The sequence below is a fragment of the Odontesthes bonariensis genome, chromosome 15 (genome assembly GCF_027942865.1).
Source record: "Odontesthes bonariensis isolate fOdoBon6 chromosome 15, fOdoBon6.hap1, whole genome shotgun sequence".
NCBI classification, from domain to species: domain Eukaryota; kingdom Metazoa; phylum Chordata; class Actinopteri; order Atheriniformes; family Atherinopsidae; genus Odontesthes; species Odontesthes bonariensis.
Window position 1 is genome coordinate 1,834,098 of NC_134520.1, and position 13,405 is coordinate 1,847,502.

Sequence of the window (13,405 nt, forward strand, 5' to 3'; positions counted from 1 at the left end):
GGATTTAGTGAGTATAGAAAACGGATGGATGAAGATTTGATCAAGTTGAGATGATTTTTGACTTTTTCAGGAAAATATACAGTATGTTCACAATTATTAGACAATTAAATTATTCAAAAAAATTCCCCTGCTTTGTTTGTTCTCATTTTCACGAGTAGATGCACAAAATGTGGGATGACTGTTAAAGTGATACTCCGGAGTAGATTCAACCTAGGGTCATTTGAACCGTGATATCCAGCCAAGTAGCCCACCCGCAGTTTTTTCGATATTGGCTGAACATCAGCTGAGTTACTGAGTTATCCCGAATAGCTTCGTACAAGGGTTAATGGATCCTGGTCCGTATCTCCAAAATTACCACACTAAAATCACATGCCATGACACCAAACTTCTACAGTAGTACAAATATGGTCTGTACTCACAAAACGATGCATTTGGAAGTTTGAAAATAGTCCAGGAGTTTATTATTATCAACACAAGCCTGATAGCTTTTCTGCTGCTAAAGCTGCGTCGACGTCACTTCTGGGAGCTGGGAGCTTCAAAGTAAGATGAGGGTTGATCTACTACTGTAGACAACAAAGCAAGGCTGCTCAATTTCTCCATTGATAAAATAATTTCACAACTCTACAACATAAAAATTCATAAAAAAAACATGTAGAATATAGCATTTACTTTATTGTCGGATGGTTTATAAAGTGGTGTGACGTTTCTGCTGTGTGCAAGTTGTTGTTTTACGTGGAAGGGTTAGCAGTTGCCCCTTAGCCACCACGTATTAGCCTCGCATGACACGCTGTGCGAACAGCGCGATCTCCAAACAGGGAGCGCAGATTTGCACCTCTCTGTGTCCTACTATCAGTATTTGACAACCTCTAGCAATGGAAACGCGCTTCAAATGCCCCGGAGTTCCCCTTTAAGCACCATAGGCCATAGGACAAACTTTTAACTTTTTTTTATTATTATTTTATTATGGAAGAGAGCAGTCATATTAATATTTTAACAACAGTCACAATGCTGGAGTTTTCCCACAGCTTACATTTCTTATTACTCAGTAAAGATAGATAGATAGATAGATAGATAGATAGATAGATAGATAGATAGATAGATAGATAGATAGATAGATAGATAGATCAGAGCATGGGTGTTCTGTAAGAGAGGGAACAGAGATTACTAGAATGGAAAGATGTAAAGTAGTTGTTCTCTCTTCGGTGTCAGAGGTCACCAGTACGTGACACACCGTTGGAGTTCAGCTTTTACTGCTGACTCATGTCTCAATCATTCAGGGTCCTCCTATGAAAGGCTGCGTAGAAGTACTCCATGAAATTTTGAAACTAAGGTGCTGTTTACACATACCCGGGTATTTTGATAAACGCATATTTTCTAACCTTCGTTTACAAAAATAACTAGGTGCACACAGCCCCGTTTTAAAAAAAAAAAACACGTCTACATTGATCAGCATAAATACGCTATAAAGAGCTGTTAAATTACGCCAAGCCTGACGGTGGCAGTGTTAGAACAATGAGAATTCCACACAAGCCAATCAGAAGCCTAATAGAGAACCGCTGACAGGAAGAACTTCGAAAAAATGTATTTCGTTGTTCCTATGTTTCCCAAACGTATTATGTGAGGTACTGTACAGTTCTTCACACAGCAGTGATTTCCAGGCATGTTCTTGCAATTCCGGACTGTTCAAACTTACTGATTTAAAAAAACACACGTACACTGTAAACGAACGGAGAGAATGGCGTTTTCACGCTAGCATCCTGCCAACATGGCGGATAGGGGCGGGGCTCTGTACTATGACGACAACTCCTCATTCTCAATTGCCCAAAACTCCGTTTTTGTCTCTTTCAACCAGTTTACACACAAACGCGAAACGGAGTTTTTAAAAAATCTCCACTTTTGAGTTTTTTTTATGCCTCGTTTTCGGAGGAAAAAACTCCGTTTGTGTATAAACCAAAGGCACAAACGAAGGGAAAGGTCTTCGTTTATCAAAATACCCGGGTATGTGTAAACAGCACCTTAAGTCCTCTTCGGTGTCAGATGTCACCAGTACTTGACACACCGTTGGGGTTCAGCTTTTACTGCTGACTCATGTCAGAATCAGAATCAGCTTTATTGGCCAGGTTTGACTAAGGCTGCGGCTACACGAAAACGTTTTTCACTGTAAACGATACTTTTTCTTATCGTTTCGCTGTCGCGGCCACACGGAGCCGGCGTTCCCACTACCCCAAAACGATAGTTTTTGAAAACGGGTTCCAGAGTGGGAAAGTTTGAAAACGGCCTCGTTTCGTTTCCATTGTTACAGCTAAAACGTTTTTGCGTCAGTCACACGTTGACGCTGTGAGCCAATTTTAACACTTCTCTATTGTCTCACAGCGTGGCGTGACACAGCGGCGTGTGTACTGCATCGTTTCATCGTTTTCATCCGTTCTCGTCTGGACAGCAGCGCGTTTCCGTGTGGTCGCAAGAATTTTCGTACCCGTTTTCAAAAAAAACTTCGTTTCGTTTTCGTGTAGCCGTAGCCTAAACAAACAAGGAATTTGACTCCGGTAACTTCACTCACAAAGTACAACACTCAACAATAACATGAAATAATAAAAATTAGAAATGCAGAACAGTAAGAGTTGAATTGATTATAAATATAAATAAATAGAAACTATGGGTGGGAATGCTATTCCTGGGTGTTCAACAGAGTGACTGCTTGGGGGAAGAAGCTGTCTTTGTGTCGTCTGGTTTTGGCAAGCAGTGCCCTGTATCGTCTGCCAGAGGGGAGGAGATTGAACAGTTTGTGACCAGGATGTGAGGGGTCTGCAGAGATTTTTACTGCCCTTTTCCTGGCCCTGGACTGGTACAGGTCCTGTATGGAAGGGAGGTCAGTTCCAATAATCCTCTCTGCAGCCCTAATTGTCCGTTGCAGTTTGGCCCTGTCTCGTTTGGTGGCTGACCCAAACCAGACAGTGATGGAGGTGCAGATGACAGACTGGATAATCGCCGAGTAGAAAGTGGTCAGCAGCTCCTTAGGCAGATTAAACTTCCTTAGCTGTCTCAGAAAGTATAACCTCTGCTGGGCCTTTTTCTGGATAGTGACAATGTGGGGAGACCATTTTAGATCCTGTGAGATGGTTGATCCCAGGAACCTAAAGGAATCCACATTGGACACTGTGTCGTTCTGAATGGTGAGTGGGTGGAGTTGGGGGGGGGGGGGGGGGGGTCTGTAGTCAGACTCATCCCCATCCTGGATCAGACCAATGACAGTGGTGTCATCCGCAAACTTCAGGAGTTTTACAGATGGGCTCTTTGAGATGCAGTCATTAGTGTAGAGGGAGAAGAGCAGTGGGGAGAGGACACACCCCTGTGGGGCGTCTGTACTGATAGACCGGGTCTTTGATGAGGTACTCCCCAGTCTGACATGCTGCTGCCTGTCTGACAGGAAGCTGATGATCCACTGACAGGTGGAGGCAGGCACTGATAACTGAGTGAGCTTCTGGTGTAGGAGTTCAGGCATGATGGTGTTGAACGCCGAGCTGAAGTCCACAAACAGGATCCTGGCGTACGTCCCTGGGGAGTCAAGATGTTGCAGGATGAATTGCAGTCCCATGTTGACGGCATCATCCGCCGACCTGTTTGCCCTGTAGGCAAACTGCAGGGGGTCCAGCATTGGTCCTGTTATGTCCTTCAGATGGCACAGCATCAGTCTTTCAAAGGATTTCATGACCACAGACGTCAGGGCGACAGGCCTGTAGTCATTCCAACCTGAGATGGAGGATTTTTTGGGGACTGGGATGATGGTGGAGCTTTTGAAACAAGAGGGCACTTCACATAAGCCGCTTTCGGACTGTAGGAACCTTTGGCAGTTCTAATAACCTTTTAATCCGCGGGGCCGTTTTCTCCCGTGTTCGGACATACAGGAACTCGGGGCTTTCTCCCTTAGTTCCTATAACTATTTAGCTCCTTCTCCGAGGTCGGGTCTTTTCATGGTTCTATAGAACGATCTGAGGGAGGTGTGTGGTGGTCGGTAGCTACGCCCCATGTCATGCTATCACGGCTGAAATGTTTCCTCATAGACACAGACACAACCGGCGGGTGTTTAATAAGTTAAACTTACACTGGTCTCATTTGTCTGCAGCGCTCTGCTCTCCTTTCTTCCTCCATGAAATGAAAAAGTATCTCCTGACTCTCTCTGTGAGCTTTTCCAGCCTCGATATTAGACGCCTGATGTGATCGTCCATGATTAATATCACCATCATGCGGACCATGAACACGGTGGCCTCCCCGCTCTCCATATTAGCTTCTTGGTGGTGTTTTTTCTTCTCTAATTACTTTTACCGGGTTCTGTTTTGTTGTTGAATGTGGCGCTAAACGGCTAACGGCTAACACGTCACTGAAGCAGACGGCTGTGCGCGCCGCATCAGTCCCTATCAGGTCCCGACTCATGTGTGAATGCAGACTGAAACAGAAGGACAGTTATCAGAAGGAAATTCGAGTAGGACAGTTCTGATAACTGCGTTCTTAGAACGGCTCTGTCCGAAAGTGTTGTGGAGAAAATGAGTCGAATCACGCGTTGGTCAGCCGTCCATTGGGGAGTTTATTGAACAAACCGTCACAGCAAATATGCATACAGAATGTACAAAATGTCCGACGAGCTCATCTTGTGCCACCCTTTTATACCGTTTTATCATAACAAGTGTACGTGGCCCTCTCTGGAGGCGCCTAGCTTTCGCAGTTTATCATAAACACGCTCATTCTAACTATCAACAATATTCATATGAACCAGTCAACAAGGCACAGGATGTAACTAGGCCAGAAGTCATGAGCATGTCATGACATCCTTCTCCCACATAGTCCCCCCTGAAATCACTTATCAGTGATTTAATCAGGGCTCTCAAGTTTTCAAGTTTGCTTGGAGTGAGATTCGGGCGGGGCAGGGGCCGGGCCGTGTGCGTGGGGGGGTTTCTTTCGGGTTTTTTTTGGGGGGGGTCCCTTGCAGTATCCCATCGCCATAAACTAGCTACTTAAAGAACAAAGAAATTGTTTTATTTATACCAAAATCACAAATATTCACTTTTACACTAAATTCTGCTATATTTTAAAATAAATTGTTTTAGGTATGCAAAGTCTTAACAAACAAAAAAACAGACAAATTAAATTAAGAAAAACAAACATAACCCCAAATGGGCCCCTTGAGCAGTCCCTCTCTGTGTGTGTTTGTTTATGAGTGTTGTTGTAAGTGTTTGTGGCAGATTTTGATGCTTGATGACTGATATTGGGGGCTCCCATTTAAAGCACTGTGGCTCAATGTCAGCCATTTTCACAGTCATGATGGATGACAGAGTTCCATTCAGAAACAAAGTGTTCCTGGTCTTGGTTTTATTGAGCCCCACCATGGAAAAAACCCTCTCTGCATCAGCATTTCAGTGTGGCAGAACTATTACCAGTTTGGCAATTGTAGATAGCCTTATTGGGAATCTGCTCATACCAGTCACCTTTGAAAAAAATTAACCACGGAAGCCTAATTACACTCCTACATATTTTTCATTTTTCATTAAGTTGCTCATGTCAAAGGGTGTGTGCTGAATATTTAGACCTACTACTCCAACGAACACTTTAATCGGCAGGTATTGGTCTTTACAAGGAGTAGGAAAACTATAGTAACTAATAAAAGATTCAAATAAATGAAGATGTGACCTGCTGATGATCCTGACGGTTCTCTTCCACCTCCAGCTCGTCTACAACTTCTGCACGCATTCAGAGCATAACGCTAGGCGTCCACTATTCCGGCACGTCAAGCCGTATCCAACACATTCAATTCATTTTCAATGAAATCCGGCCGATCGTTGTCGCCGTGCTCGCAAAGCATGCTGGGATTCCGGCACGGCGAGCGGGGGACTTGCGGCACGTCAAAAAGTTGGGCTCGCTCGAAGTTTATGCAAATTTGCCACGGCAGACGGAGTGCGTTATCCAATGACTGTAGATCATGTGATCTCCTGTGTCGGCTCAGCAGCTCTCTTCGCTCGCAGATCCACAGCCATGGTGAAATACGAAATAATTTTCCATTGCTGACGATTTATACACATTAATTTCCCTCCAAAACTCAAATTTTTAGAGGGAGAAACTTCGGTTGGTTAAAATCACAAGTTATTTACTTTTCCCCCGGAGCCCATATGTTCTATACAACTTCGTATACAAGCCCCTCTGTACACGCCCACTGCAGCAGCAACACGGCGAGACTAGGCATCCAATCCGGCGAGTTACGTTGACGTGCCGGAATAGTGGACGCCTAGCCTAAGGGCCATTTCAGACCAGGGCGGCAAAGCGTGGCGGAACGGAAGCGATTTTCACCGGCGGAGGTGAAAATACATGGAAACAGATCTCTCCTTGCACACCGACGCGGCGGTAGTCGGGCGGTAGCGGCGCGGAGACGCCTCCGTCCCGCGCTGCTTTTGGAAAATAGAACTCGAGCGGAATTTGGACGGCAGCGGCCGGCAGCGGCCGGCGGTGTCCCGTTGAAATGAATGGGGAATGCAGACAGGGCTGGAGCAGAACTACCGCGGCCGCGGACTGTCCGGTGTGAAAAGCCAAGTTGAACACACCGCCTGATAACCGGCGTAAGACTGCCGTCGTTTCGCTGCCGCCACGCCACGCTCTGGTCTGAAATCGGCCTAAGAGGCTATGTCCGCTGTGCATTCATGGGACGCGTGCTTGCAGCTGAAAGCTATTTCACACCCGGCAACAAGAAATTCTGTTTTCTGATTGGCTGAGAAATTCTATTTTGTGATTTGCCGATGGGTTGCTAAATCCAGACAGCTGTACCAGAGCTATAGTTCTGAGCTGTACTAGCGCACAGTAACCTGCGATTGACTCGTTTATAGTATCGGCCATTAGAATTTCTGTGCGACGAAGTTGATCATTTCTCAGCGTGAGAAATGGCATGTGTGGCGTGTGAGCGTGTGAACTTGTTGAAATGCGTGTGTCTCACGCTCATTGCGTGAGACTTGAGAGCCCTGGATTTAATAAAGAAATAATCTAAAATGAAAGAAAATCATCCCACATAGTTAATTAAGAATTAATTAACATAATCAACACTAAATCATCCTAATAATTCTACAATATCAATCAACGGGACCATTTTGAATAAACGAAAAGGAGTATATATATATATGTGTACCCGAATCACATTAAATGATCAAATGATTAAACGATTAAATTAAATTAAACGATATTGAATTCAACAACACTACAAGTCTTACATTGCCATCACACTTGTCCACTGTTCGCAGTGCATAGGTGCGAAAAACCCACCGGCTTCTACTTTCGTAACTCATGTTCTTATTCTTGGGAAAACTCACCTACGGCCCCACCCCACTTGGCGACCGACCACTTTACCAAGGTCGCACTCCGAACAGTCGACTAACACAACTGGCAATGCACATATTAGTGATCAGTTCTGATTGATAATACACGTAGACTGAATACACCCCCATCAAATCAGTTAATCACCGTTTTGTATCAAGTACAATACATAAAATTATGGATTATCACACAACAATAGTAATAAAATGCAATGTAATCCAGCTCCTCCAGTCCCGTCCCATCTCCCGTACTCTGGTGTCGTCTGCTTCTGGCCGACCATCCGTCCGGCTGGGTCTGGAACTGCTAAGCTAACTCTGGGAGGAGAGGTCGCCAGTACGTCACTCCCAATCAAAGAGATCTTCAGCATCTCTTCTCCCTGTCAGACTATACTTGGTTCCACACTCGAGGAAAGAATCTTGTGAACCGTCCGTTGATAACCTTCATTCGTTGACCCGCTCTCCCATGCGTTGGTCCTCAGACCTGGTCTCGCATGGTCATCTGCCACCAGATTCCTTCCCCTGTTTGTTTGAACATCACTTGCAGCAAACACCTTCTCAGAATGGGTATAATGCAACACACCAATAGGGAGACCATTATCACTATCAACAATATTGCTATTCCCGCTTTAACCGTCATCGCTCCCCCTTTTCCCAAAATCCCAAACAGACCAGTCCACCACCGTTCACCTCCACCAGCATCACACGTCAGCTCCTCTCTCCGTTCTCTGATCTTCTTCACGGCCGTTGTAACCGTTCCATGAGCTGCAGTGTTCCCGGGTATAAATGTACACCATTTTCCCAACCATCTGGCAAACACCAATTTCCCTTCTAATATCCATTCTAAACCTTGCCTGTTCTACCAAGCCATCATACTCGTCTCATGTAGTTGTTCTCCAAAGCCTGCGAGCCCTTCACTTGTGTAGTCACGAATCCTCTGTTGGTTGTATTATATGTAATTAATCCACTCACCATTTTGTTAAATACGATCCACGGCAAAATAGACTCAAATCCAGCTGCAATCTCACTGCGTGCTTTGAGCTCAAAAGGAATCCCTCTCGACTCCCCTGTTGCATCCAAGTAAACGTGCTTATCCCTGATGTAGTCACCACTAGATCTTTAACTCTCCCTTTTTCCACATCCAAACCTTGCATCCCGTTTACCTTGTCCTACACTAACACAACTGATGTCTTCCTCCTCACCAGTGCCCAAAGACCTATCCACCTGTGTCTGATCCCCAAAAAGATATAGCGTTAAAATGATCATTTCTATATTTTCACAATTTGATCCAAATAAATAAACCCTAATAAATCTTGTTTTCATTTAACAGTAGTATTACCTACGTGAGTTCCAAAAGCATTCAAACTCACCATCGTAATCTACTCTATAATCCGTTGGAGGCCCATCCTGTGATGTACTCAGATTAAATTCAGCACAAGAAGACTCCAATTTGTGGCCCTCCCTTATTTTGAAAATAACTATGTAATTTATTTGGCCCAAACATCAATCTGCACTTAATACCACACATAGGAAACAATAACCATTTATCCTCAGCCGATGTGAACCTACCTTTCCTGCATTCCCGTTGCCGGACCACTGCACAGTCCCTGAAGGTGTGTGGCTCTGGAACAACAACAGGCAATGCTTCTGGAGCGTCTGCGCATATGAGACACTCTGTCGCTGTCAGTCCTCTCGTAGTGTACCATGCCCATCTATACCACATATTCTGTGCTGCCTTAACCCATTTCCCACAGTTACACTGTTTTCCTGACTTTACCTGTGCATGTACACTCCGTCTGTTCTTGGATTACCCCGATTATTCTGTCCCGTAGTGCTAATGGTATCAAATCCCCCTAGCCTTCCATGAGAAATCTTTCTGTTCTTACAACCATTGTGAACAACTTCTTCTGACCCAATCTGACATGATCTTACCAGATTGCCCCTTTGTTGTGGCGTCCAGAGGCGGTGATTTGGTCGTCTCCTCCTCCGGACCCATGATCCACACTTCCTCAAATCGTTTATTCCATGAACTTAAATTCAAGCTTAGCAGATACCTCTTCACGACTAGCTCTAGTGTGTATTGCTGGCAAAGTTTGTGGCGTGGCATGGTCTGAGTGGGTGTGTATTGTTGCATCATACTCATCTGACCCAGGCTGGCTACTTCCCTGCGGGGTGGCTTCATCACGGGACCCTTCCAGCCTCTCCTATCTGCGGGATCCCGTCCAACATCTCCAGGCTTCGTTCTCCTGAGCCCATGCTGTCGGCCAACACCCACACCTGGATGCTCACAGTGTCAGAAATCTTAACCTCTTCCTTTTGTTAATCCTTTCCCTCGGACTCGACTCCGTCTGTGTCTTTAGTCCGAACCTTAGTGCAGTGATTCAAATGGTACCATGTGTTGCTACCTTCCATTTGAACTGCTGTTGACGTTGCTCGCACCATTGTGTACGGTCCTTTCCGTCTTGGCTCAAGCCACTTCCTTCGGAACACTTTGATGTGCACCTGGTCGCCTGGCACCACTGGCCTCTCAACCAGCTGTTCGAGACTCAAGTCTCTGGACTCCTCCTGTAGATAGATTGTTCTGTGGATTGCAGTTAGTTGCTTCATGTAAGCTGTCCACTCTGTTTGCACCTGCTCAAGTGGGGGCCCTTTAAAGGGACCTCTCAACTGAGGTGCCGGCATGGGTCGACCCGTTAGCATTTAATGCGGTGTTAGGGCGTGACTCTATGAGTCTGCATACGAAAGCTCATTAGTGCAAGCAGCAAAGCATCTAGTTAGTCTAGTTGAAGCACAGATTCAATTAAATTTCACTTCCCAGGTTCCATTGATCCTCTCAACCATCCCTTGACTCTGTGGATGATAAACGGCCCCACAGCGCTGCTTGATTCGCAGCTGCTGCAGAATGCCTCTTGCACTTTTCTAAACAAACACTTAACCATTATTTGAGCTAATCTCTGATGGAATGACAAACAGATGAATCACTTCTCTTACCAAAAAAATTTTTACGACTATTTATCCTATATGTATGACCAATATCCTTGTGATGGCGCGACCTCTGGCTCCAGTGACACCATTGGTGCCAAAACAGCAAGCTGGCACTTTGATGCTACTCTCGCTGCCTCATCAGCCGCGTTACTACCTTTATTGACCATTTCGTTACCTTTACAATTATTTGACACTTTAACACTGCCAATTTTCAATTTTCATGACTGCAATCAGCTCCTTCATTTGGACCTCATGTCGCACTGGACTTCCGTCTGACCTCCTGAACCCTCTCTGCTTCAAAACTGCTTCAAACACATAGCCTTTCACCTGTCAACATGCTTCCGTTAATGCCTTCAGTTCAGCCAACTGTGCCGAACACGGCTGTTCACACTTCTCAGCTTCCACCGTCACAAAGTTCTCCACCTTCCTGTTTCACAACTGCAAAACCTCATGATTACCCAAATGATCTCACACATGATCCATACACAACATAAGGGACGGCAGCCTGCACAAGTGAAGTTGCTTCTAAGTCAGGTCTCAGTTTAATGTATCTCACAGCTTCTGCCACACGCTCATGTGGTTCTCCTTCAAACTCACGTGGAATGACATCCGCAGATCCCGATGTAGTACACTTCTGTATTCACATCTGGACGTGTCAAAAGATGCACAACCTGCAAACATCCTGCCTGAGTCACAACATACCTACTCTGATTTATTAGTTCTGAAATCTTATGGTGTCTATTGGAGACATATAAGAAAAATGGCTTCTCATAGACTAATGTTGCCCGTTTCGGATGACTCTTGCTAATTCTGTTTCAAATTTTCAAAGGCTAACTTAGCCTCGGTTGTCCTCTCCAGTTGTGCTTTCAACCTTTGATCTTTGGATCTTTCATGATTCCTTCCAGAGGAAGCGCATTTTATTGCATAATCCTCCTAAAAGAAGATCATACTTGTTTTATTTTAATTTTACTTATTTATTCATTAGTTATTTATTTATTTATTTTGGACATGGCGCTTTTCTTACTCCCTCCAAGTGGGATGGAGAGATATCAGTAATTCCCTATGGGCTAAATAGATACTCTAATTTAGGCTATCAATGCTAAAATTTAAATTTAAAGAAACTTTGTTCCGTTTAAATTTTAGAACTTCGTAATAGTGGCACATTTAAATTTTAAATTCAGAAACTTTGTTTTGTTCTGTCCTAGTAACAGTGACCTATTTACATTTAAGTTTTAGAAACTTAGTAGTCGTGACACATTTAACTTAAAAACTTTGTTTTGTTTTGTAATAATGACACACCTGAGGGCGGTTTTTAAACCCTTTTGAGTACGTCCGATGTAAGTGTACTTCTTACCTCTATATGTCAATGTAAATCCCAATACTGGGATTCCTCTGCCAGAGGAACGCCTTGGACCTGCCGGGCCACTTGCTCCGCCCCGCAGGGACTGGCCACAGTCCTGCCGAACACTCGGGTTTCTCGGTGCTCTCGGACAGCTGTAAACAAAGTGTCCCCTCTCGCCACAGGCCCAACATGCCCCCGAGGACCTTCGTCCTCCAGGTGCACCTCTTCTTGACCTTTGACAGGGTCGACGATGGACTTGCCCCTGTGATGGCTGTTCAGCGGCCCCCGCTGTCATGGCCTCATTTCGTACTTCTTGCTTCGCTTGCAGTTCTTCTAACTGCAACCGTGCAAGTTCCCTTTGCATATCCTTCTCCTGCTCCTTCCGTTTCAGTTCTTTTCTGTATTTGTTTACTGCATGCACCACGTGGTCTCGGAATTGTCCATGTGACATTGAATTCAACCCCACCACATCCTCCAGCCTCCCCTGAACTGGGGCAGGCAGAGCCTCTTTGATGGAAACTCTGAACAATGTCACCCAAGCTGGGCTCTTCTCGATTTCTCCCTCAGACTCTTGTCTCCATTTCTTCAATTGTTGTGCAATGTACACAGCTGGACTCTCTGTTTCTGACAGTGGCTCCCCCTTTAATGCTTTGAGGTCCACTCTTACAGGAAACTCAGCTCGTAACGCTCTCCAGAGTGCAGCTCGATATGCATTAAAATCAGTTCCATCAGCTCGGTGGCTCAACATCCAGTCATTCTCACTGTGTCTCAAAATGCCCTCCATGGTAGAAGTTCCAAAACACAGTGCCCACACTGCCTTAATGTGTCCCACAGACAACAGTTTATGCACAGTCTCTTGTTCAAAAGCTCTTATCCATCTACTTGCACCTGTGTGAATGTCCGGCAGTCTGGCAACCAGCCCCCCTAGGTCGAGCGTCTGCCACGGCACATACTGTCCCTGCGTCATTTCTATCAAACTCGGTGCTGACGCTGTTGGACTCTTATGTTCTTCAGAAGATGCCTTTTGAACTGGAGGTGCCAGTTCTGGTGATTTTTGATATTGTGGGAGCTGTCCCCTTGCCTGATCTGAATTACAGACGGCGTCTGGCTCAGGAGCTCCATGACTGCTTGATGTAGCTATTTGTGGTTCTGGACGTTCATGAGATATTTTGTGATCTTTTATTTCAGAATCTCCTTGTATGTTTACTGCTCCTGGCCGTGTTGGATATATCTCTTCATTTTCAAAGAAATGTAAAACTTTTAATTCAAGCTCTCTCTTTTCCTGTCTCTTTTTGCTTTTGTCCTTTGGTTTGTAAGCTTTAATCCTTTGTTCCATAATCTTACAGGCAGCCCCATTAAAAGATCCACCTTTTGGCCAGGGTGAGACGTTATTTTTTGTTCGTTTTTCCCATTTTAGAGATATCTTTTTAATATTCCTGGAATGTTCAGGATGTTTGGCGCTGATGGTTATTGTTGGTGTTACATCCATTGTTTCACCTAGTTAGTTCCCTTCTATTGACTTTTGACTTTTTATTTACTTATTTATTTTCTAAATTTTCCTTATTTATTATTCTTATTCCCCCTTTTTTTTTTTTTTTGAAAGTCAATTTAAATTAACTAATTATTTAACTCTAATCACTGCTAATTTAATGCTCGGCTAAATTTAGCTTAGATGCAGCTAATTATTGGATTGGATATTGTCAATGCTACTGTTAAAGTTAGCCTATGTTAGCTT